Source organism: Equus caballus, chromosome 2 (assembly GCF_041296265.1).
Source record: "Equus caballus isolate H_3958 breed thoroughbred chromosome 2, TB-T2T, whole genome shotgun sequence".
Lineage (NCBI taxonomy): Eukaryota > Metazoa > Chordata > Mammalia > Perissodactyla > Equidae > Equus > Equus caballus.
Window position 1 is genome coordinate 11,754,530 of NC_091685.1, and position 24,798 is coordinate 11,779,327.

Consider the following 24,798-nt stretch of genomic DNA (forward strand, 5'->3'; position numbering starts at 1 on the left):
ACATAGTGTCTGACCTACTAAAACAAGATCTCACATAACATCACCTGGGACCACGGGACCTGCTTTACCAGAAAGGAGTTGGGGCAGTGAACATACAACCACGGGATCCACTGGCTCATCACGTACTGCCCACCAAAAAGTTTCTGTCCTGAAAAGGTGATGGAATTTTTGAGGATGTATCTGAGGCTCCACTTGGAGACAATACCTTGTGAGGATTGGGTTCCATCCTCCAGGAGGCAGTACACAACCTACTCAATCGACCTGTGGCCTTGAGACCACAAATACTCGTCTTATTAAACTTCCTTTTCTAAATTTCCCAAGGAATTTACATATGAAGCAAGTGAACAAGGTGGATTATAGAGAATATTATGTCACACCATTGAGATCCCCTTTCAGGACTGAGGCACTTATTCCCCAGCTGTCGAGAGTATTACCTGCTGATGGCTCACATCTGAGTTCCTCTCTGGGAAATTCCCGGGACCACATGAACCAGCCTTACCCAAGTTTACACTGGTCCGTTAGGGGCAGCCTGCGGCCAATGACAGATCAGCATGGAGGTACAATGGTGGATGCCCCTCACTCCTTTCAGGATAACTCTACAGGACACCCCAGATTCAGTGCTCATCATGAGATCACGTGAGGCAACTGTTTCAAGCGCATCACAGTCCGTATTCTCCCACCGCCCAACCCCTGCTGCCCTTGCTTCCTCACAGGTGTTGTTCCAAGCACCCACTTGGCAGGGTAGCATAAATATTAAGGAAACTAATTTAGTACAATGCCGAGAATATAGTATTATGCTAAATGAATGATAGACCCGTAGTAGCAAAACTGCAGTTAGAGATCTGAGGTGTTGGTCCTGACTCTTACACTCACTTGCTTAGTGACCTGGAGAAAGTCAATTAATATCTTTGGGCCTTAGTTTTCTTGTCTCTAAAATGAGCCTATTAACACCTGATAAGCTGACGAGTAGCTGTGATTGTGTTTTGGAAAGTTTACGCACTGGGCCAATGTGGTGTCGACATTTATTTTTGCAGCTCTGCTGTGTGCCACACTGTGTTAGATAGCGAGGAAAGGCAGTCTCACTTTCTCAGAACTTGCCTCTGATTCTCATTCAGATGGGAAGTGGTGATACGCAAGGTTCCCAGCTGAAGAGAAACTTGACAGTTCTGTGTTTTCCCTCAGATGAGAAAAATAGGCAAACGTTTGGGTTTGAATGACCATTTGCCAGAGCGACATTAGGGAAGATGGCAAAGAAGAAAGCTCCAGGAGTCCATATCTCCTCTGAAACAGCACTTGAACTGGCAGGAGCTGTCTGGAGCCACTGTTTGGGAACTCTGAGTCTGCCATAACAAGTGCAGCATCCAGGGGAGAGCTTCATGAAGACACGTAAATTCCAGTCAGTTTGAGCTTTTTTGCACCAATGGCTAGCACCTCCCTTTCCCCAACCCAGGGCAGGCGGCTGTGGGGACGGTGCACATGTTCCCAGTGCAGCTTGCTGGAGCCAAGGTGGGAGATGAGGCCTTTCCTCCCAGACTTGGAGATGTGTATTTGGGCTGCTGATTGCTGCTGTTGAATGCTGAGGGACCAGCACAAATTGTTTTGGCCTCACAGGCTGAAGTGGTTTCCCAGCTAAGAGGGGATTTAAAGAGCGAGATCTATTCCCACCCCCTCATCTTGTGGCCAGACTTTAAAGAAATACTTCTCAGATCATTGGCTGGACACAGAGACAGTGGAGAAGAACTGGTTGACCACACACAACAAGGAATCATAGTTTGCAAAAACAGTTCAGAAGACACACACACACAAAAATGGCTGTAGCCCTCCAAAGCAAAATGCAAGTAATCACTGAGAGTGAAAGAATTAGACTTCCATGTTACTACAACATAATAGTCAGAACTTCCAGTTCTCAACCATAAATTACGAAACATACAAAGAAACGGGAAAATACGGCCCACTCACAGTAAAGAATATGACGTTAACCATTCCTGAGGAAGCTCAGACATTGGAATTATTAGTCAAAGATGTTGATCAACAGTCTTTAATATATTCAAAGAGCTAAAGAAAACCATGGACAGCGAACTGAAGAAAATCAGGAACATGACATCTGGACAAAATGAGAATATCAACAAAAAGAAATTATAAAAAGGAACCAAACAGAAATTCTAGAGCTGAAAGGGACAATACCTGAAAAGAAAAATTCACTAAAGGGACTCAACAGCAGATTTAAGCAAGTATAGGAAAAAACAGATACTTGAAGATAAGGCATTTGAAGTTATCCAGTCTGAGAAGCAGAAACAAGAAAAAGAATGAACAAAATAGAGTCTGAGCTCTGTGGGAAACCATCAAGCACACCAAAATATGCCCAACAGAAATTTCAGGAGAAGAGGGAGAAGTAGGAAGATGCAGAGAAAAAATATTTGAAGAAATAATGGCCAAAAACTTCCCAAATCTGACGAAAGATACGAATTTACACATTTAAGAATCTCAGGGAACTCTAAATAGGATAAACTTAAAGAGAGCCACACTGAGACACATTATAGTCAAATTATGAAACCCCAAAGAAAGAGAGAAAAGTTTCAAAGTAGCAAGAGAGGCATGACTCATCATGTAAAGGGATCCTCAATAAGACTAACAGTTGATTTCTCATCAGAAACCATGAAGACCAGAGGGAGTGGGACAACATATTTAAAGTCCTGAAAGAAAATGACAACCAGGAATTCTGTTTCTTGCAAATTATCCTTCAAGAACGAATGAGAAATTAAGACATTCTGAGATAAAGAGAAACAGAAAAGATTTATTACCAGTTCACCTGCCCTACAGGAAGTACCCAAAAAAGTCACCCTGCTTCAAATAAAAGGACACGAGACAGTAAATTTAAGACATAAAACATACTTAAAGAATGCTGTTAAAGGTAACTTTATAGGTAAATATTAAGGCTAGTAATTTTGTACTTCTCTATTGGTTTGCAATTTCTCTCTTTTTCCTAAGTAATTTAAGGGGAAAGTTCAATAAAATTATATATCAATGTTAATGGGAACACAATGCATAAAGACATAATCTGTGACAACCACGTAAGGGGATGGGGCAGAGATGTACAGGAGCACAGTGTTTATATGCTATCAAAATAAGTTAGTAATATTCAAATAAGACTGGCATAAGTGTAAAATGTTCATTGTAAGCCCCAAGAAAATCTCTATAAGATTTAATTAAAAATATACATGAAAGGAAAGGTGAAGAGATTCATAGAGGCACACTACAAAAAATAAACCTAATACAAAAAAGGCAGTAATGGAGGATTGGGGAACACAAAACATATAAGACACACAAAAACCAAATAGCTAAAAGGCAGAAGTAAATCCTTCTTTATAAGTAACCACATTAAATATAAATGAATTAGACTCTCCTGTTAAAAGACAGAGGTTGACAAATTAGATTATTTAAAAAAAAAACAAAACAGGATCCAATTATATGCTGTCTAGAAGAGACACCCCTTAGACACAAGAACACAAAACTGTTGAAAGTAAAAAAATGAAAGGGGCCAGCCCAGTGGGCCACTGGTTAAGTTCACATGGTCCTGCTCTGGCAGCCCAGGGTTTGCAGGTTAGATCCTGGGCGTGGACCTATGCACTTCTTATCAAGCCATGCTGTGGCAGGCATCCCACATAGAAAAAAATAGAGGAAGATGGACACCGATGTTAGCTCAAGGCCAATCCTCCTCAGCAAAAAAGAGGAGGATTGGCGATGGATGTTAGCTCAGGGCTAATCTTCCTCAACAAAAAAAAAGAAAGAATGAAATATGTATTCCACAAAGATAGTAACCAACCATAAGAGAGCTCAAGTGGCTATATTGTGGTCAGACAAAATGGATTTTGAATTCAAAAAGTTTACAAGAGACAAAGAAGGACATTATATATTGATAAAAGTTCAATACAGCAAGAAGATGAAACAATTATACACATATACACACCTATCAAAGCAGCCCCAGAATATATGAATCAAAGGGTGACAGAATTGAAGGGAGAAATAGACAGTCCTACAATAATAGTTGGTGACTTCAACAACCCACTTTCAGTAATGGGTAGAACAACCAGAGGGAAGATTAAGAAGAAAATAGAGGCTTTGAACAACTATAAACCAATTGGAACTAAAGGTCGTATACAAAACACTCCACCTAACAACACTTTCTTTTCAAGTGCACGTGGAACATTCTTGAAGATGGACTATTTGTTAGGCCACAAAACAAGTCTTAATAAGTTTAAAAGATTTAGATAACACAAAGCATATTTTCTGATCATGTGAAATAAAACTAGAAATCAATAGCAAAGAAAAACTAAAATATTCATAAATATATGGACATTACACAGCACACAACCAACCAATTTGTCAAAAATAAATCAAAAGAGAAATAACAAAATACCTTGAGAAAAATTAAAACAAAAACACAATATGTCAAAAATTATGGGGTGCATGGAAAGCAGTGAGAGGAGGGAAATTTATAACTGTAATCACATCCATTAAAAAAGAAGAAAGACCTCAAATCCATAACCCAATTGTACACCTTATGGAATCAGAAAAAGAAGAGCAAACTAAACCCAAAGCAAACAGAAGGAAAGAAATAAAAAGAATAGAGTGGAGATAAATAGAAGAGAGAATAAAAAGGCAGTAAAGAAAAATCAACAAAACCAAAAATTGGCCCTTTGAAAAGATCAACAAGATGACAGACCTTTACCTAGATTGACTCAAAAGGAGAGATGACTCAAGTTACAAAAACAAAAAGGAAAGTGGGCACATTGCTACTGATTTTATAGAAAGAAAAGGGATTATAAGAGAATATCATGAATAGTTATATATAACAAATTAGATAACCTCCATGAAATTGACAAATTCCTAGAAACACAATCTACCACTGACTTGAGAAGAAGTAGACAATCTGAATAGAGCTGTAACTAGGGAGGAGATTGAATCAGTAAACAAAACCCTCTCAAATAAGAAAAGCCCAGACAAGATGACTTCATCGGTGAGTTGTATCAAATATTTAAAGAAGAATTAACCCCAACTCTTCTTAAACTCTTCCAAAAACTTGAAAAGGAAGGAACACTTCCTTACTCTTTCCATGAAGCCGACGTTATCCTGATACCAAAACCAGATAAAGACAACACAAGGAAAGACAGCTACAGGTCAATATTCCTTATGAATACAGATGCAAAATTTCTTAACGAAATACTTGCAAACCAAATTCAGCAGCATACTAACAGGATTAGAGATCTTGAACAAATGGGATTTATTCCTGGAATGCAAGATACAAAAATCAATCAATGTAATACACTACAATAATAGAATGAAGGGGGAAAAAAACATGTGATCATCTCAATTGATGCAGAAAGAGTATTTTACAAAATTCAATGCCCTTTTGTTATAAAAAACACTCAATAAACTAGAAAGAGAAGGGAACATCCTCAAAATGCTAGAGGCTGTTTATGAAAAACTCATAGCTAGAAACATACTCAATGATGAGAGACTGAAAGTGTTTCTACTAAGATCAGGAAACATATGGATGCCCACTTTCACCATTTCTATTCAACATAGAACTGGAAGTTGTAGCCAGAGCAACTAGGCAAGAAGAAAAAATACAAAGCATCCAAATTGGAAAGGAAGAAGCACAATTATCTGCATTTGCAGATGATATGATCTTATATGAAGAAAATCCTAAAAAATGAAGAAAAGCTAACCTGCAAAAAATTCAGCAAAATTGCAGGATACAAAATCAACACACAAAAAATCAGTTTTGTTTCTGTATACTTGCCATGAGCAACCTGAAAAGAAAACTTTTAAAAATCGATCTGCAATAGCATCAAAAAAACACTTAAGAATAAATTTAACCAAAGAAGTGAAAGACTTGTACACTGAAAACTATAAAACATTGCTGAAAGAAAGTAAAGACTCAAAAAATGGAAAGACATTCTATGTTAATGGATTGAAATGCTTAATATTGTTGAGATGACAATACTACCAAAAGCAATCTACAGATTCAATACAATCCCTATCAAAACATCAAGGATGCTTTTTACAGAAATAAAAACACCCATTCCAAAATTTATACGGAATCTTAAGGGGTTCCAAAGAGTCAAAACTGACTCAAATCAGAACAAGAAAGTTGGTTTTGTTTCTGATTTCCTGAAATCCTCCTGATCTCAAAATTTACTACAAAGCTATAAAATCAAATCACTGTGCTACTGGCATAAAGATAGACATATGGGCAAAAGGAAAAAATAGAGGAGTGGGCGGAGCAAAATGGCGGGGTGGGCTGACCCGGGATTCTCTCCCCTCCAAAATACAACAAAAGATTGGAAGAACTGAATTTCAGAGAATAAACATAATGCCAGCTCGTTAGAGACCTACAATACCAAGAAGGCTGAGATCATGACCTTGCTTACACCTTCGGAGGTGCCGGAACGGTAGGAGAGAACATCGCTCCGTCCCCTAAAGTCTGCGATCGCTGCCCGCGGGTCGGGAAGGAGTGGGGGAGGGGCCGCGCGACCTGGGGATCATCCAGGACTCCTGCCGCTGATTCAGTGGAGACCCGCTGACGGCGGGGGGAAAAAACCACTCCTCTACCATCCAGCAATTTATAAAAGCCCCAGACCAGAAGGAAAACAATAAAAACACAGAATTAAGTCCTGAGGACTTGGAATTAGGTAAACTAAGTGATAATGAATTCAGAGCATCTATAATCAAAAAACTCAATGAGGTAGAGAGAAAGAGAAACAAGCCGAGTTCTGGAGTTACTTCACAAAAGAGATTGAAATCATAAAGAAGAATCAAACAGAATTACTTGAGATGAAAAACACAATGGACCAGATAAAACAGAATACGGATTCCCTGAATGCCCGTGTAGACAACCTAGAGGAGCAAATCAGCATAATCGAGGACAGACAGGCTGAATGGCGCCACACAGAGGAAGAAAGAGAACTAAGAATTTAAAAAAATGAGGAAAATCTCCGAGAGATAATGGATTCAATGAGGAGTAAGAACATAAGGATCATAGGAATTCCTGAGAATATGGAAAAGGAAAATGGAGCAGAAAGTGTGCTTAACAAAATTATTGAAGAGAACTTCCCAAATCTAGGGATCAACGGAGAAATGTGTGTAGAGGAGGGTTTTAGATCTCCTAAATTTGTCAATGTAAAAAGACCCACCACAAGGCACATAATAGTAAAGTTGGCACATAGGAATGATAAGGAAAGAATACTCAGGGAAGTAAGGAAAAAAAAGAGAATAACCTATAAAGGAGCCCCTATCAGACTGTCAGCGGATTTCTCTACAGAAACCCTACAAGCTAGGAGAGAATGGAGTGATATATTCAAAGCTTTAAAGGATAAAAACCTTCAGCCAAGAATACTCTATCCAGCAAGAATTTCCTTCAGATATGAGGGAGAAATTAAATCTTTTCCAGACGAACAAAAGTTAAGGGAATTTGTAACTAAAAGCCCTCCATTACAAGAAATCCTCAAGAAGGCTCTCATACTTGAAAAAAGAAAAAAGGGAGAAAGGGGACACAATCCACAGACTAGGGAGACCGATGGATAGAACCAGAACAGGATAGCAAATATTCAACTATAGCATTAGGGTAAAAATAAGGAAACTACCAAAACAAGGAGGATCTTAGCACTCTAACTACAAATTAATAAGACGAGTTGGAATAAAAAATGAAAATAATTATTTAGGAGGGGAAGAGCAAAGGGTCTAAATCAGTATTGGTCGAGTAAGTAAGAGACCACCAGAGAATAGACTATATTATACACGAGATTCTAAATACAAACTTCAAGGTAGACACTAAAATAAAGTACAGAACATAGTCACAAATCATAGATAAGGAAAAATCTAAGAATCCCAGCATAAGAAATTGCAGTATTAAATGGGTAGTCTAAAGCACACAGGAAAAGAAACACAGGAAAACAAGATAATGAGCGACAGATTGACAGCATTAAGTCCACATGCATCAATAATCACTCTCAATGTGAACGGATTGAACTCTCCAATAAAAAGACACAGAGTGGCAAAATGGATTAAAGAACAAGATCCAACAATTTGTTGCCTCCAGGAAACACACCTCAGCCCCAAGGACAAACACAGACTCAGGGAGAAGGGGGGGGAGGACAATACTTCAAGCAAATAGCAAGGAAAAAAAGGCAGGTGTTGCAATTCTCATATCAGACCAAGTGGATTTCAAAATAAGACAGGTAAAGAGAGACACAGAGGGACAATATATAATGATCAAAGGGACACTTCATCAAGAAGAAATAACGCTTATAAATATCTATGCACCCAACATAGGAGCACCAAGATTCATAAAGCAACTATTAAAAGACCTAAAGGAAGATGTTAAAAACAACACAATAATAGTAGGGGACCTCAACACCCCACTCACATCAATGGACAGATCATCCAGACAGAAAATCAACAAGGAAATAGTGGAGCTGAATGAAAAACTAAAACAATTGGACTGAATAGACATATATAGATCACTCCACCCTGAAAGAGCTGAATACACATTCTTCTCAAGTGCACATGGAACATTTTCTAGGATAGACCATATGTTGGGAAACAAGGCAAGCCTCTGCAAATTTAAAAAAAATTGAAATAATAACAAGCATCTTCTCAGATCATAGTGCTATAAGGCTAGAAATTAATTACAAGAAAAAAGCTGAGAAAGGCACAAAGATGTGGAGACTAAACAACACACTAGTGAACAAGCAATGGATCATTGAAGAAATTAAAGAAGAAATAAAAAAAATACCTGGAAACAAGTGAAAATGATAGCATGCCATACCAACTCATATGGGATACAGCAAAAGCTGTATTAAGAGGAAAATTCATCGCAATACAGGCACATCTTAACAAACAAGAAAAATCCCAAATAAGCAACCTTAAAGCACACGAAACTGAACTAGAGAAAAAAGAACAAATGAAGCCCAAAGTCAGCAGAAGGAGAGAAATAATAAAAATCAGAGCAGAAATAAATACTATTGAAACGAAAAAGGCAGTAGAAAGGATCAATGAGACAAAGAGCTGGTTTTTTGAGAAGATAAATAAAATTGACAAACCACTAGCCAGACTTACAAAGAAAAAAAGGGAGAAAGCTCAAATAAACAAAATCAGAAATGAGCGAGGAGAAATAACAACAGACTCTGCAGAAATACAACAGATTATAAGAGAATACTACAAAAAACTATATGCCAACAGAATGGATAACCTAGAGGAAATGGATAAATTCCTGGACTCCTACAATCTCCCAAAGCTCACTCAAGAAGAGGCAGACAATTTGAACAGACCAATCACAAGGAAAGAGATTGAAACAGCAATCAAAAACATCGCAAAGAATAAGACCCCAGGACCAGATGGCTTTCCTGGGGAATTCTACCAAACTTTCAGAGAGGATTTAATACCTATCCTTTTCAAGCTATTCCAAAAAATTAGGGAAGATGGAACACTTCCTAACACATTCTATGAGGCCAACATCACGCTGATACCAAAACCTGACAAGGACACCACGAAAAAAGAGAACTACAGGCCAATATCACTGATGAACATAGATGCAAAAATTCTAAACAAAATTTTGGCAACCAGAATTCAGCAATTCATCAAAAGAATCATACATCAGGATCAGGTGGGATTCATACCAGGGACACAGGGATGGTTCAACATCCACAAATCAATCAACGTGATACACCACATCAACAAACTGAGGAATAAAAACCACATGATCATCTCAATAGACGCAGAGAAGGCATTTGACAAGATCCAACAGCCATTTATGATAAAAACTCAGAACAAAATGGGCATAGAAGGAAACTACCTCAACATAATAAACGCCATATATGACAAACCCATAGCCAACATCATACTCAATGGGCAAAAACTGAACCCCATACCCGTGAAAACAGGAACGAGACAAGGATGCCCTCTATCACCACTCTTATTTAACATAGTACTGGAGGTCCTGGCCAGAGCAATCAGGCAAGAAAAAGGAATAAAAGGAATCCAAATAGGGAGGGAAGAAGTGAAACTCTCGCTGTTTGCAGACGACATGATCTTATATATAGAAAACTCCAAAGAATCCATCGGAAAACTGTTAGAAGTAATCAACAACTGCAGCAGGGTATAAAATCAATTTGCATGAATCAGTAGCATTTCTATACTCCAGTAATGAGCCAACAGAAAAAGAACTCAAGAATACAATGCCATTCACAATCGCAACAAAAAGAATAAAATACCTTGGGGTAAATTTAACTAAGGAAGTGAAGGACCTATATAATGAAAATTACAAGGCCTTTCTGAGAGAATTGGATGACGACATAAGGAGATGGAAAGACATTCCATGTACATGGATTGGAAGAATAAACATAGTTAAAATGTCCATTCTACCTAAAGCAATCTACAGATTCAACGCCATCCCAATCAGAATCCCAATGACATTCTTTACAGAATTAGAACAAAGAATCCTAAAATTCATATGGGGCAACAAAAGACCCCGAATTGCTAAAGCAATCCTGAGAAAAAAGAACAAAACGGGAGGCTTCACAATCCCTGACTTCAAAACATACTACAAAGCTACAGTAATCAAAACAGCATGGTACTGGTACAAAAACAGGTGCACAGATCAATGGAACAAAATTGAAAGCCCAGAAATAAAACCACACATCTATGGACAGCTTATCTTTGACAAAGGAGCTGAGGGCATACAATGGAGAAAAGAAAGTCTTTTCAACAAATGGTGCTGGGAAAACTGGAAAGCCACATGTAAAAGAATGAAAATTGACCATTCTTTTTCACCATTCACCAAAATAAACTCAAAATGGATTAAAGACCTAAAGGTGAGACCTGAAACCATAAGGCTTCTGGAAGAAAACGTAGGCAGTACACTCTTTGACATCAGTATTAAAGGATCTTTTCGGACACCATGCCTTCTCAGAGAAGGGAAACAATAGAAAGAATAAACAAATGGGACTTCATCAGATTACAGAGCTTTTGCAAGGCAAATGAAAACAGGATTGAAACAAAAAAAAACCCACTAACTGGGAAAAAATATTTGCAAGTCATATATCTGACAAAGGCTTACTATCCTTAATATATAAAGAACTCTCGCAACTCAATCACAAAACATCAAACAACCCAATCAAAAAATGTGCTGGAGACATGAACAGACATTTCTCCAAAGAAGATATACTGATGGCCAATAGGCACATGAAAAGATGCTCATCATCGCTGATCATCAGGGAAAGGCAAATCAAAACTACACTAAGATATCACCTTACACCCGTTAGAATGACAAAAATATCTAAAACTAATAGCAACAAATGTTGGAGAGGTTGCGGAGAAAAAGGAACCCTCATACACTGCTGGTGGGAATGCAAACTGGTGCAGCCACTATGGAAAACATTATGGAGAGTCCTCAAAAAACTAAAAATAGAACTACCATATGATCCAGCCATCCCACTCCTGGGTATTTATCCAAAGAGCCTGAAGTCAGCAATCCCAAAAGTCCTGTGCACCCCAATGTTTATTGCAGCACTGTTTACAATAGCCAAGACGTGGAAGCAACCTAAGTGCCCATCAACAGACGAATGGATAAAGAAGATGTGGTACATATATACAATGGAATACTACTCAGCTGCAAAACAGAACAAAATCATTCCATTTGCAATAACATGGATGGACCTTGAGAGAATTATGTTAAGTGAAATAAGCCAGCGAGAGAAAGATAATCTGTGTATGACTCCACTCATATGAGGAATTTAAAATTATGGACTAAGAACAGTTTAGTGGATACCAGGGGAAAGGTGGGGTGGGGGGTGGGCACAAAGGGTGAAGTGGTGCACCTACAACATGACTGACAAACATTAATGTACAATTGAAATTTCACAAGATTGTAACCTATCAATAACTCAATAAAAAAAAAACTGAAAAAAAAAAAGGAAAAAATAGAGAAACCAGAAATAAACCCTCACATATGTGGTCAATTGATATTCAGCACAGATGCCAAGACAATTCAGTGAGGAATAGCCAGTCTTTTCAACAAACGATGCTGGGAAAACTGGATATTCACGTGCACAAGAACCATCAAACCCAATTTTACCAAACCAAAACAGGAAGTGACTGGCTGATCGACCCACAGGAGTAATTGCTTCAAGCTGCCGCCTTGGAGATTCACTGCCCCCCAATTCTGCCTTTCTGTTGCCTAGAAACTGAACCAGGAACCAAGCAGGAACAAAATACTAATTTCCTTTGAAAATATGGCACCCAGAACTGAACCTGGTCTGTTCAAGATGGTGATCCAAGCAGTCCAACATTTTCCTCATTCCCTCCTTCCTTCAATCATCAAACCAGTAAGTATTTCTCGGCACCGTCAGTAGGCACAGTGCTGTGTTCCATGCTGTGGGAGCATAAGGAGGTATGAGACCTAGTTACCACCATCAAGGAGTCCTTGGTTTGTGTGTGTGGACAGCAAACGGATGGGAAAGATACTTACTGGTTAATAACTGTTGACCACGGCCAGCACAACTTTCTAAGAGTTCAGCTCATACTCTACACACAGTTGTACATTCTGCTTGGAGCACTTTGTTATAAGCCCTCCTCATATCGGTAAAAATCCTCTAGAAACATCATTTTCAATGACTGATACATCTAGCCACATGTTTAACCCGACACTTTCTCATAACTGCCCTGGATAGTGAGGCTCGCGTTAAGGCCAATATGAGGAGCTGACAACCTGAAACACTCTCCTGCTGCTTGGAAACACTGGATAAAACAGCAAACAGGAAACGCCCCCTGGAAAGTTCGGGGGCCGTCATGTATGGACTGGAAGCTCAACCCAACAAGCATCTCTCTACGTTAACGGTTAACAGCAAAGTCTCTGGAGTCAGACTGCCTGGGGTGCAATCTTACAAGAGGGTGACCCTGGGCAAGCAGTGAACCTCTTTGTGCCTCAGTTTCCTCACGTAGAATGGGTGTTTTTTTTAAAAGTCTGTTGTGTAGAGTTATTGTGGGAGAAAACACCAAGTTCTTTGCTCAGGGCCCCAAACATAGCAAGTGCTCTCTGAATGTTAGCGATTACCAAGCATTATGAGCCGAACCATGCAGAAGAAATGGAGGACTCGGGGAGGGAAAGAAAGAGTTACAACCAGAATTCAGAGCCAGGCTCCCTGACTCCAAAGCCCTCTCCACTACTGCCCCAGGTGGTGTTGGTGAAAAGTCCCTGGTGCTGAGCCAAGTAAGGGAAAGGGTCAGGATCCAAGAGTCCCAGGGGCAGAAACAGAGGGAGATGGAAAGTATCATAGAACTAGGGGAAGACAGGCCCGAAGGGATGTAAGTAGTTACTTGCCCTGGAGTTGGACAGGAGCCCAGGATTTAGGGGAGAAAGAAAACAACTCTGGTCCCATCAGTTGTGTGATGAGTCACTTGTCATCAGGTAGAGCAAAGGAGAAGGGTGATGGGAGTGAGAGGTTAGGTGGGCGTGAAACAGCAAGTCAGGAGTAAATGGGGCCTTCTTGTGTGATGAGCACATGGTCCCTGGGCAAACCCAGTTTACCTCTCAGGTCTCTGGTCTTCATCCCAGTCCGGGGAGCTCACTCCCTCACAGGGAGCCCGTGCTGGTGTTCTCAGGTCTGTCAGACACCCCTTCCTTAGGTAGATCCGCAGGCTGTCCTGGCAGCCCTGCACTTTTGGACAGTGACTCTTCATTCCTGAGTTTCCCCTCCTCCAGGCCAAGCACCCTCAGCTGTTCTCAAAGAACAGACTTCTAGATGCTTCTCTGCCCAAGTCACTCAACCGAAACCCCTCTACCTGGCCATAACACAGACATTACTCTGTGGGTTCCTACCCTGTGGAAACCATAGCCAGGAATCTAAGATGTCAGGTCACAGGAAAAGAGGCTCACCTGCCGGTCTAGGAGGGTGAGGTCAAGTGTAGGGGGCCAACGGGTGGTTTCCCCAAGACTGGGGAATTTTCCACACTGGTGATTTCATTGATAAAACCCTGAGAAGTCACTGGCACCACTAAACAGAGTCTGATTTCCTCCCACCTCTCATCCCCAAACCCCTGTAGTGTGAGCTCCTTGGGGTTGAGGATGTCGTCCCCCTTCCTGTGCCCAAGTACCCAGCACAGAGCGTGACACATAGGGATGCTTAACCCAGGTGTGTGGAGTGACAGAGCAAGGAGTAGCCTGCAGGTTGGATAACAGACGGTGCCTCCCCAGGCAGCTCTGTTAGCACTGATCCCTGAGGAGGAGGGCAGAGAGCAAGGTGAGGTGCCTCATGGATAAGGGCTCACCAGGGGTTTGTGGACTGAACAAGCCTCAGGAGGTGGGGCGTTGCAGAGAGCTGAGGCTTCTCTCTTCTCTGAGAAGGAGGCCAGGCAATGATCAGCAGAGGGGAGTCCAGACGGGAACTGTGACAGCAGCCACAGAGAGACAGCCAAAGCCCAGTCTGTTCACGCAAACGGTTGTACTGATGACTCCAGATGATTTCTTGATTTGGAGAAATTGTGACCTTTTGTTGATGCAGTTGTCACCTTTCTGAGCTAGGACTTCACATACGGAACCAGTGAAACTTCCTCCAGTGACTTCCTCAGGACGCGGATGGCCATGAGCTGATAGGCAGACCCAGGAAGCAGATTGTCGCTCTTTACGTACCGCGCGCCCTCCTGCTGCTGAGTCACCTCTCACCTTCTGCTGGCCTCACAGATCTGGCAGCCCAATTTTTCCTGCTCTTATAACAGAGATTCTCATTTATTCAAGACCTCTCTTGTTGGCTGAGTCAGGAATTAGAATGCCCCTTGTAATTAGGCTGAAGCTAATCTTTCAGGCCAGATGTCAAGTGACAGGTGGGGGGCAGTTAAGCCTATGGGCTCTGTTGCCAAGCTACCTGCATTCACATCCCAGCTCTGCCACATACTTTGAATGCCCACGCTTTGCCTCAGTTTCCTCATCTGTAAATTGGGAGTGATGACTACACTGGTACTCAAGTGAGTTATTATGATCTCCAAATGGGGCCTGGCACAGACAAGGGTCACAGTTCCACTCACTCTAATTTCTATGATTTCAAATAATATTAATGCCTGTGAAGGACAAGCATTTTGTAGGCTTAACAAATTCACTGCATTAAATAGGGACGAAATCCAGCAGGAACTATGAAAGGGGACTCACAACTTCGGGATCCAAATAGCCCCGTATTTCCCCATGTCCTCCCTCTTATTCCAGGCATAGCTGCCCTGTCAGCAGAGCCCATCCATCTGGCATGGCCTGTGTGGCCCCATTAGTACCTGTCAGCCTACTCTCTTTGTGTCTCCCTTTGGGGCAGTGCCTTTGTGGCTGCAGTTCCCAGGAGCAGCCAGGGGAGGACAGCTCCAGTGGAGCACTGCCTGCCGAGTGGCCCCAGCCTGGAGCCCAGAGGGACATGCGTATTTGCCTACACGGTTACTGCCACTGCCACCATGGTCACCATCTCTGATGCAAGAGTCTCAACTGGCTCTGGCCAGACCTGCTCATGGACAGACAGCAGCCACAGCCATTGACAGGAGAGCTGACAGACCAGTGGGCACCAAAATGGCCCAGAGAGGAGAATGGGCAGGCAGAACACAGTTTAGCTCCTTGGGGTCCCTGAGGGGAACTAATGACAGTGTCCAGGAGCAGGGTTTTCAGGAAGCTGACTTTCTTGGGCACCAAGCAATCAGCAAGGAGGCATGCTGCTGTGCTCAAAAGGGTCCCCAGGCCACTGCTTGGCCATTATGAGGGGATCCTAGAGGACCAGGTAACATAGCTGGTGTGGTAAGAGGCTCCCACTGGTCAGTCCCTGCACTGCATCCAAGGAGAAGGGCGGCACCAGTGATGGACATGACCTGGACCACAGAGAGGCCTTCCGAAGTAATTCAAGCAAGATGCTCCTCAGGTAAGGGCAGGATTGTCTGCCCCACCGCCACCCCCGCCCCCACTAGAACATAAGCTCCATGGTAGCAGGGACTTGAGTGGTTCACTGTTGAATCTCCAGCGATGAGGATGGCAATTGACCCAAAGTAATTTCTCCACACACAGTTATCAAATGAATGAATGAGTGAATCCAGCTACTCGTCTACTCATACATGTTTTTTTCCATTCACGGTAATAGAAACATTTTGGGATATCTGCCCAGCTCACCTGCTCTGAGATCTCTTCCCCCACAAACAGTGAGCCCCTGAAAGCCCTATTCAACACCAGGCACAGCTGATTGTAGCACAGGGACCCCTTGGCTGTGATATTACAACCACATTCTCAGAGTAGGTTTCACAGGGCAACTCAGACATGACATGTGGTAGGATGGTAATGTGCCAACCCCAGGAGGGGGGCATGGCCCTTCTCCACCGCAGAGACCCAGCTCCACAAGGACAATGACCGTTGTTTGTTTATTCACGGCTATATCACCAGCTTCTAGAAACATCTCTGCAACAAGATAGAGCCTCAATAACTATCTGTTGAGAGAATAAATGCATGCATGTACAGAGAGAAGGAATGAGGGACTCAGTCCTGGAAGCTCTCCAGTCCCTGGTTCTGTCCCTTCCACACTCTAGCTGCCCCTGCCCTTGGGCTCCATGAGACACCCCTGGATCCTCATATATCTTTTGTCCCTTTTTTATCTTTCGTTAGCTCATGATTATATCTGTCCTTTGCAACAAGAATTTTGACCAAAACTCACTCATGCACTGTCCTACATGTCCTCATTCAATCCTTCATGCACTAATTCCTTCTTTGAAAATCAGGCATAATTCCTATGAACCATGCTCTATGCTGGCCCCAAGAATACAGAGATCACAGATATTAGAGGTAAGTTTGTCAACACGGTGTGCAGCAATGAGAACATCGAGGTGAAATGTGATAATGGAGACACCCATGGAGCCTTCAGAACCTCTGGGAAGGTCACCTTGCAGTCAACAAGCTTGGGTTGAAATGCAGCTCACCTGGGCATAACCTTCAACCTTCAGTGAGATTCCTCCTTCTTCAGTGAAACAGGATCAAGTAAGAAACCATCCCTTACTGGGGTTTGCCTTCAGCATTACATAGTTGTTCTAGTTTCCTAGGGCTGCCATAACAAAGCACCACAAACTGGGTGGCTAAAACAACAGAAATTTAGTGTCTTACACTTCTGGAGAGTAGACATCTAAAATCAAAGAATTAGTGGGGTCGGTTCCTTGTGCAGGCTGTGAGTGAGGCATCTGCTGCAGGCTGTCTCCTTGGCTAGTAAATCACTCACTTCTCCATCCATCTCTTTACATCATCTTCTTTCAGTGAATGTCTGTCTGTGTCCAAATTTCCCCTTTGTATGAAACACAGTCATATGGGATTAGGGCCAACTCTAGTAACCTCACTTAAACTTGATTCCCCTGTAAAGACCCTATCTCCAAATAAAGTCACATTCTGAGGTACTGGGAATTTGGACTTCAACACATGAATTTTAGGGGGACACAATTCGACCAATAACTCTAATATATTAAGTCTGTGAAAAATTTTTGTACACCATGGAGTCCATGCCTGACCACATTTCTCTAGGCAGTTCAGGGTGAGGGCCCACAGCTTCACCAACAATGAGACAGAAGCTGGTCTTAGGACAAACTTTGGACAGCATGCAAATTCTGGAGCAGAGCCCAGGTCATGTGAAACAGTGCGAAACTCTTCGTTCTGCTGGTAGATCTAGAACTATCTCCCTGTGCTCATCCTACCCTTCATCCCCACTCCAGCCTTGGAACTAGACGGGTTTTATTGATTTACCTTTCCCTTGGGGACAGTTCAAAAAGGGTGAGGAGCTTCAGCAGATAAAGAAATGGGTAGAGAAGTTCCTGCGTGCCTGTCCTCACTGGTTGTGGGGAAGCGAGGTTGCCACACAGTCATCACATATATTAAAGGTAAACTGTGGGGAAATAAGGATACCCTCCTGGGCTGTGACCCTGACTACATGAAGGTGATCCTGGGGAGACCAGGTGAGAGTAAAACCTGCATCTTGGCTGGAGCATCTCTTCTCTCTTGGGTCCATGCCCCTGGGTCAGTGAAATTCCAGAAGAGACTAGCAGTTCAGCCATCAATACCTGACTCTTACAAGCATCCTCCCAGCACAGAAGCCAGCCTAAGGCCTATACTATTTGCCTAAACTGAAGGCTTAAAGAGCTCTGTGCAACTGAATTTCTCTTTTTTTTTTTCTTTCTTTCTTTCCTTTTTAACCAAGTGAATATGATCTGTTACGTAAATTGCCCTAGATCTGAAAGACAATTTCTTTTGCACACTGACTCGCGTTTGGGGTGTCTAATTGTCAGCTATCCTCTCTCATGGGATGGCTAAGCCACAAATTGGAGGAAAACCACAGGCTTCTGTCTTTTCTCAGGCACTGAGAACAGAGCCTGTGTTTCCGGCAGGTTCACCATCCTGGTCCTGTGGGTGTCCTGCTGCCAGGACACTGAGTCTGCGCCCCTGAGCCCACAGTGACTATCAAGAGAGACACAATTAGGGATGGGAGGCAAGTGAGAGGTGGCATAGGCATTGTTTGGTCCCCTCCAGCCTCCTGTAATGCCCTTCTGTATGTTTCAGACCCAAAGTCTCAAGGATCTTACAGATTCCTGGCACCCTGGATTGGGAAGTCTGTCTAACTAGGACTGTAGTCCACCTGCCAGTTCGGTTTGCCAGGAGCTATCTCTTTGGCTCACAGAGAACAACAGGCGCCCCGCCACCATGTCATCACCCTCATCTCTGGATCAAGTTTCATTTCTCTTCTTGCAACAAGATCCTCCCCCTTCCTAATGGTTGTGAGAGCCCTCCTGAAGCTCAGCTTCCTCCATGTCACTTCTCAGTCCTCACAGACGATCTCAGCCTGACTTTTATTGAAGTCCGTCTATGACCTGCCCCTACTCTTTTTCAACCTTTACCTCACAGCTGTCACAACCACTTCCTATGTGCCAGCCACTTGGGGGAACTCTCAGTCCTGAGATGTACTGGCCTTTCCTGTCTTTGTCCATGATGGGCCTTCTTGTGATTCCTTGGTTCCTGCCAAGTTGCCCCCAGTCGTCACTCTGATCCCATTTCCTACCTTCACACACACACCCATCTCATGCTGAGGGCATGGTTTGCTCCTGTTGAATGGGCAGATGTGCTTCCAGCACCAGCAGATGCTGACCCCAGCCTTCCACTATGATCTTCTGAAGCCCTACAGACCGAGGGATCAAGCTGAGGAAGGCTCACCTGCAGAAGGAGGGAGAGCTGGAGAAGGTCAGGAAGAAGAGACGCTTGGATTTCCTGGACATCCTCCTCACTGCCAGAGTGAGTGTGTGTAGGAGAGGCCTGAGGCTTTGCACACGAGTGCAGAAGATGGGGCAAATCCTGCACTCTTGCCGTGCCTTCCCCAGATGGAGAATGGGAGCAGCTTGTCTGACAAGGACCTCGTGCTGAGGTGGACATGTTCATGTTTGAGAGTCAAGACACCACAGCCAGTGGCATCTCCTGGATCCTTTCTGCTCTGGCCACACAGCCTTAGCATCAGCAGGGGTGCCGGGAGGAGATCCAGAGCCTCCTGGGGGATGGCGCCTACATCAGCTGGTGAGTGCTCAAGAGATGGGAGAGCCCTGCCCATTCAGCTAGAGAAGCCCCTGGTCTGCCCAGACCCTGCCTGCCCTTCAGGATGGGCTTTGGTTTCAGGGGCCGCCTGGACCCGATGCCCAACATCTCCATGTGTATCAAGGAAGCACTGTGACTCTATCCACCAGTACCAAGCATTGGCAGAGAGCTCAGCAAGCCCCTTACCTTCCCTGATGGATGCCCCTTACCCAGAGGTGTGAACTTCATCACGCTCACTAACCTGAGCACTCTGCAAGAATGCAACAAGGAAGGTCAGGAATCTATGTGTCCTAGAGCAGCTCTGAACATCTCTGGGTCTTGTTTTCCCCTCAGGAAAATCAATACTTACATTGTAGTTAGGATGAGGTATATTAAATGCCTAGCACAGACCTTGAACCCAACAAAATTCAATAAACAAATGCTAGCCTCTGAATGTGGGCTCAGGAATTGGCCCTAAAATTCTAATTCCCTGAGATGCAAGGGCTGGAGAGACAATCAGACAGGGGTCGGGGGAGATGTGGTTCTTTCCTTATGGGGTCTAGGCAAATGAGGGAGATCAGGGAATCCACCGTCATGGATCAGATAGTCCAGTCTCTGAGGACCCCACGGTTTGCTGGCAGAGAGCAGCTGACTACCAGATCTGAGACCCCTGCAACAGCTGGAGACAGCCCTCTGGCTCACCTTCCATTGGGTTTCAAGCCCAGCCCTGACACATCCTAGCTGTGTGATCATAGGCAAGTCGCTCAGTCTCTCTGAGGCTCAGGTGCCTCATCTGAACCATGGGGCTACGGGAGCCTTTCCTGGAGGGTGGATGTGAGGATTGAATGAGTTAATGCATATCCCCCAAGGGCACATGGATGGCACCTGATAAATATGAGCTGTCATTTGAGTTGCTCCTAAAAGTAAGCCTCCAATTCTTTCTTGCTTCTCAATCCTGGGTCCTGGTTATCTCCTAATTTGTGCACATGAGCTTTGCCATGTCCACCCCACCTCTCTTGCAGCAGGCTCATTCCACTCAGAGTGATGGGAAGTGGTTCTCATATCTTTCCTGCATGCACATGCCCCCTCCTGCCACAGGGGCAGGGACCCACCACATGTGTATGATCAGTCTGCTCTCTTCTCCTTCTGCCCCACAGGAATCATGATTGCGCTCTCCTTTTATGCCTTTCACTACAACCCGGAGGTGTGGCCAAACCCAGAGGTGTGATGGGTGTGGGAGGAAGGGATGGGGTGATCTCTCCAGACCAACACCTCCTCCCACTCCCACTCAGGCAGTCCTGTCCCCTCATGGATTGGAAGGAGGGACTTGACCCCACCTGTCCTGGTCCTGGGGCTCTCTCTGCAGGTGTTTGATCCTTCCCAGTTTGTACTGGATCCGCTCAACACAGCCACGCTTTCCTGCCCTTCTCAGGAGGATCAAGGTGAGATGTCCAATACTTGAGGGAGGAGTGTCACTGGGTGCACAGCCGATGTTTGTGACCTCTTACGTTCATATTGATGTCTGCATTATACCCCTTGTATGTTGGTGTGTCTGGAAGGAGGTGTGTGTCTCTGCACAAAGAAAGGTGGCATTTCTGGGCACGCCACAGGGACTTGGACCCATTGACTTTCCCACTGGCTGCCACAATCAGTGACAGTGGCTGTTCCAAAGTTCAGTGTATTCTGGTGTTTTCTACAATTTAGGAGTATGACTTTTCAGAATTAGAATTTTTCGTGAAAATTAAACTTCAGATTGTTGTTTTTCTCAATTATCAGTAATCTTAACAGCAGGTTTCTCTCTTCTCACATTCGCAGTCCAGCTCAGGGTCTTTTCTCCTTAATTCTCTAATCTCCCACTCACTGTCTTAGTGATGTTCCCGTGTGTATGGATTTCCAGCCACTTCCTTGTCTGAACTGTTCAGCCATATCCATGGAAGGTTACATTAGCCCTGGAAGAAAGTTTCACACCAATGTGTGTCTTCTCTATGTTTTTGGTCTATCCCAATAGAATTGGACTGCATGTTAATATTCACACAACGATGACAACTTTTCCAGTCGGCAAATTTCTTTACATGAATTTCTTTACATACTATGGTCCCAGAGTCTACACGGTCCAAAGTTGGCAAGAAGCATCACAATGAGGACCATCCACTGCTTTTGAGAGAAGATCCACTATTCCGTGTATGACACACGCCTTCGAAAGCTTCCTGGTGTGTAAAATCTAAAGCACACTCGAGACAGCTGTTGAGCTGGACGAGTCCACTCCAGAGCGGCTGCTATGAAAATCCTCCAGGGCTGCTGAAATCATCCTGTGAAACAGGAACTTCCACAAACACTGTAAGTAGTTACCAGAAACAAGTTTTTTCTGAATCCGTAATTCTGTGAATTCTTCAAATGGTGGCTCAACCTTCAGAGAACAGGCTTTAAGCAAATTTTGCTTCCCGAAATTGGCTCTAGGATTTGGTTTCTCCTAGAACAGGGTCCTTCCTCATAGACATGGGCTGCAGGCTGTGGCCGCCAGTAGAGGACAGGAAAGCACTAGGCAGTTCAAGGTCTAGGTCAGTACTAATGTCTACTTTTATTTTTTGCCACTCTGGGTTTTTTTCCAATTCAATTAACTTCATTCAATTAGAAAACTATGTACCAAGCCTGGCTCTGTGTGCCAAGTCCTGTGCTGGGAGATGGGAACACAGAGATGAAAGACACTGTCCCTGCCTCCAAGACTTCACAGTCAAGAAACAAATACCTCTACTCAAGACACACATCATTCATTCATTCTTTCTTTCAGTCACTCATTCACTCACTGAGCAGATTTCTGAATGTTCCGTGTTCCTGACACTGTCCTGGGCACAGGATGGTGATGCGTCCTTGAGTAAAACACTCATGGTGATTTGGGGGCCTGGGGGGAAGAGGTAGAGCCAGCAGAGGGGTGAGGGTGGGCTGTCATTGGACGTAACCTTGAGCATGTGGCAGGCAGAGGTGGAGGGAGCCATTCTCAGCGATCTCAACAAGAGCTGAGCTGGGAAGTGGAGCTGGACAGGTAAGAGGTGAGTGAGGCAGTGACCCACAGAGGGCTTTGGTGCCAGCTGAGGCATTTGGACAGGTCCTTCCCATGATGGAGGGCCAGGAGGGTCTGAGCTGGGCCATGGCTTCAGTGTAGACATAGGAGAGGCAGGCAGACAGAAGAGCCCAGGTGAGGAGACTGAGGGATGGCAAGGGGGGACGTTTCTGGACTAGACTGGAAGGCTACAGAAGCTGGTTGACTGAGGGCATGAGGGGGAGGCAGGGGTCTGGACCATTAATAGGGAGGCAGATGGTATAACAAGCCGAGGGCCGCTAACCTGTGGACCCTCCAGGAAGCTTCCCTGTTGCCATTCTGACGTCCTCACACAGCCCCATCCTGTTCTCTCTCTGGGATCTTTGTCCCTGTGTGTCCCCCTAGAGGGTGAGGGTCTGAAAGTGCAGCCCAGCCCACCCCCTACCATGCCCTGACCTAGTTTCCATGTTGTGAAACCAGAAACTGCTTCTGGAGGGAGTGCACAAGTTCATAATAACAATTTTAGTGATTTACTTACTTGACTGGTGACTAGAGCGCTGACCCTCACCTACCGGGATTTCAGGCCTGCTGAGAGCAGAGGTAGCGCCTAGGAGCTAGTCCTGGGGGAGAGGTAGGCTTTGTCAGATGCCAAGTGGAGAATGTAAACCAAAGCTTGGGGTAGAGGAGTGTGACCTGGAGGGATGGGATGGAGGCTGGGCCACATGCAGGAGGGCCCCGAATGCCCTGTTCCTGGCTAGGGCTCAGTGGTCAATGCCTGCCCAACTCCAAATAGAGTTTGAGGCCACTTCTCACTTTGCTTCCCCTCCCTGGCCCAGGAACTGCATCACGAAGCAGTTTGCCATGAACGAGCTGAAGGTGGCTGTGGCCCTGACCCTGCTCTGCTTTGAGCTGTCACCAGATCCCTCCAGAGTCCCTGCTCCCATTCCAAGAATCGTGTTGAAGTCCAAGAATGGGATCCACCTGCATCTCAGGAAGCTCCTCTAACCCTTGTGGGGACAATGATGGGCTCTGCGGGGCCCCTGCAGCCATCCTGTCTTCCTGTCGCTCTCTCCTGCCCCTGCCTGTCTGCCCACTTCCTGTTTTCTCTCTGCCCACCTGTCAGCCTACCTTCTCTCCTGCCACCTGCCCATCACCCTGTCGCCCTTCTCTCTCTCATTTTCTCCAGGCTCCCTACCTGTGTGTCTGTCTGTCTCTGACTCACCTGTAGCTCTGACTGTCACCTAACTCCTCATCACCTGCCTGTCGTCCAGCCTGTCTGCCTTCTCCCTCTTTCCCTTTCTGTCTGCCTGTCTGTCCCTCTATTAGTTTCCTTTGCTGCTATACTAATTTACTGCAGTCGTAATAAAACAATGCAAATTTCTTCTCTTACAGTCTGGGGTCAGAAGTCTGAAATGGCTTTGTTGGACCAGAACCAAAGTGTTGGCAGGGCCACCTGACCTCCTGGGATCTGGGAGAGAAAACCTCTCTTTGCCTTTCCATCAGCTGGAGCTGCATTCCTTGCATTCCTTGGCTCCTGGAGCCCCCTCCATATTCAAATCCAGCAGCATCTTCAAATGTGTCTGTGCTTCTGTCTTCACCTGGCCTTCTTCTTTATGTGGACCTTTCTGATTACACAGGCCCCACTCAGGTAAAACAGGATGCAGTCACAGGGTCCAGGAATTCGGACATGGACACCACGGGGAGCCAGTAGTCAGCCTGCTGAGTCTCTGTGTAACCACCATCACTCTGTGCTCCCAGTCTCTTCACTGTGTGAACCGTCTGCCCATTTGTCATTCACACACCTGCTCCTTCTTTCCCACGCTCTGCAATAAAGTTCACAGTGTCGCATGGAGTGTTGTCCTCCCTTGGAAGGAGATGGATGAAGACAAGAGAGAGAGAAGGGGAGGGAAGACAGAGGAGACAAGGAAGGGACACAATCTCTGCTCTGTGGTGCCAGGATCCCAGCAGGGCCAGTCATGTCCTGTCGCCTCAGAGGCCACAGCGTAGGCGTCTGTCCAGGAGGGACTAGGGGGAGCCCACGGAGGCAGATGTGTTGTCTGGAGGGAGAGGACGTCAGACCCCAAGCAGTAAACAGCTATGGAAACTCCCCCACAGGACAGCCCCTTGACAGTCCCCTGCATATCTGGTCAGCCACCCT

At 44.4% G+C, this 24,798-nt stretch overlaps 1 protein-coding gene and 1 pseudogene across 1 annotated transcript in view; one reads left to right on the forward strand and one right to left on the reverse strand.

The window, feature by feature from the left end:
- The window catches only part of LOC102148233 (cytochrome P450 4B1-like), a 72,715-nt gene that overhangs the window by 38,355 nt on the left and 9,562 nt on the right, over positions 1–24,798 (reverse strand). The window lies entirely within an intron of this gene.
- LOC138920118 (cytochrome P450 4A11-like) lies at positions 16,807–23,645 on the forward strand (annotated as a pseudogene).